This window comes from Choloepus didactylus, chromosome 3, assembly GCF_015220235.1.
Source record: "Choloepus didactylus isolate mChoDid1 chromosome 3, mChoDid1.pri, whole genome shotgun sequence".
NCBI lineage: Eukaryota > Metazoa > Chordata > Mammalia > Pilosa > Megalonychidae > Choloepus > Choloepus didactylus.
This window is the reverse complement of record NC_051309.1, coordinates 126,638,169-126,640,378: the sequence shown is the minus strand read 5'-3', so window position 1 is coordinate 126,640,378 and position 2,210 is coordinate 126,638,169.

The following is a 2,210-nucleotide window of genomic DNA, read 5'->3' as shown; positions in this document are numbered from 1 at the left end:
TATATAGAATTGGATATGCACCCACAAATACATTGATGTGTGCATCCACACATATCAAGTCAAGGGTATTGAGCAAAATCTGCAAACAGACAAAAGCAACAAATGAAGCAACAATGAGCACACTGCCAGTCAGAATGAGGAATATTTAGCAGAAGAGCCTCAGTTAAACCAGAGAAAATGAAAAGTACCTGTAGGTCTATCATGTTGATATAATTCCTTGGCTTAAATGAAGAAGGGAAGCAAATACTTCTTTAATATAGAGATTCTTCATATTACATAGCACCAATTTTTTATTTTTACAAATTATTGTTTATAAAATATATACTTTCAAGCAAAGACAACAAAAAAGTTGCACTCAGGAAAGAATTAGTAAATGTGTATTTGCACCTGAAGAAATAATGGAGAATGCATCACAGAGAGATTAAAAAACACAAAATAAGTCCACCACACTCAATCAAGATAATGCAGTGAGAAGCTTTCAGGGCTCTGTCTCCCTACAGAAATTTTGAACCAGGAAGAACTAGCAGAAACAGCTTTCTCAAAACTCCAGAAAACAGTTAAAGGCTTGCAGGAATGGGATAAGTACTGAATAAAGAGGAAGAAAGCAACCTAAATGTGGTAGAATCTCATGATGATATGGCTGATCCCTCCCTCATCCTTTCACATGCTCAGCATAGAGCCAGCCAAAGTTCTGAGTATAGGTCCTTTATCCTGGTTTTGGAGGGAGCAGAATTATCTTTGAGCACATCTGGGGAGCTTGTTTATCTGACCCAGTCTCTCTGGTGGTAGCCTGCAAGATTGAACAAGGACACTCTTTGCAAACTCTCCATCCCAGGACTTGATGTGTGTAGAAAGGAGCTCATAGAGCTCTCCTATAGAATTCTATGTGAGAACAGTCAAGTTGTGTCTTCCTGGGATAAGGGATTCATGGCTGTAGGACATACAGCACAGTACCCATGGGCAAAATTGTTTCCTAGGGAAGAGAGGGTATTTGCATCTGTGTAAATGAGGGAATTTCTAGGGCCACATGCACATGTCCAAGGCAAGACTCACATGGAGAAAGGATCAGGGAGTTCCCTACACCTTGGGCTGGGACTATTCTCTAAACTCATTGTACAGATAATCTCTGAAGGAGAGCACACCCACTGTCAATGTGCAAAGACTCAGAAAGCCATTTTCTTTTTTACCTTCTCTCTCAATCCTCCCCCTCTCTCTCCCTTCTCTCTCATTAGTTCCCAGTGCTCAGTTTTAAATGCCAGTGATACATTAAATATCAAAACTTCCCAGTTTCAAGAAAAGATTACTAAACACACACACACACAGAAAAACACAAAACAGGAAGTGATGGCCAAGCCAAAGTAGGAGATTAAAGTGTTAGCAATCATTAATGAGGAGGACCAGGCATGTGACATTTCAGACAATATATTTTTAAATGTCCTAAATATACTCAAAGAGCTAAAGAAAATCATGGACAGAGAAGTAAAGGATATCAAGAAAATGATAGATGAACACAAGGAGAAAATTGATAATGATATGGAAATTATGTAAAGGAACAAAGTTGAAGACCACACAAACAGAAATCTAAAATTCCTCAGAGGGGTTCAACAACAGATTAGAGCTGGCAGAAAAAAGTATCAATGAACTTGAATGTAAGAAAATTGAATTTATACAGTCTTAGGAGAAGAAAGAATAAAGAATAAAGAGGTGTGAACAGAGCCTGAGGAACCTGTGAAATACCTTCAAGCATGCCAGTACACACATTGTGGGAGTCCCAGAGGAGAAGAAAGATAGAAAGGAGCAGAGAAAATATTTATAGAAATGAAGTCCGAAAACTTCTCAAATTTATTAAAACCCTTGAATATGCACATCCAAGACACTCAATGAACTTCAAACAGGATAAACCCAAATAGGCCCACACAACAACATATAATCAAACTGTCAGATAAAGAGAGAATTCTGAAAGCTACAAGAGAAGCAACATATCATATACAAAAAGCCTTGAAAATAATCAAGTGCTGATTTCTCATTGAAAACCACAGAGGCCAGAGACAATAGGATGAAATATTTAAAATTTTGAAAGCAAAAAGTTCCAGTGAAGAATTCTGTATCTGTCAATACTGCCTGTCAAAACTGAAAAGAGAGATTAAGACATATCCATATAAACAAAAACTGATGCAGTTCATCACAACTAGTCTTGTCCTACTAGAGAA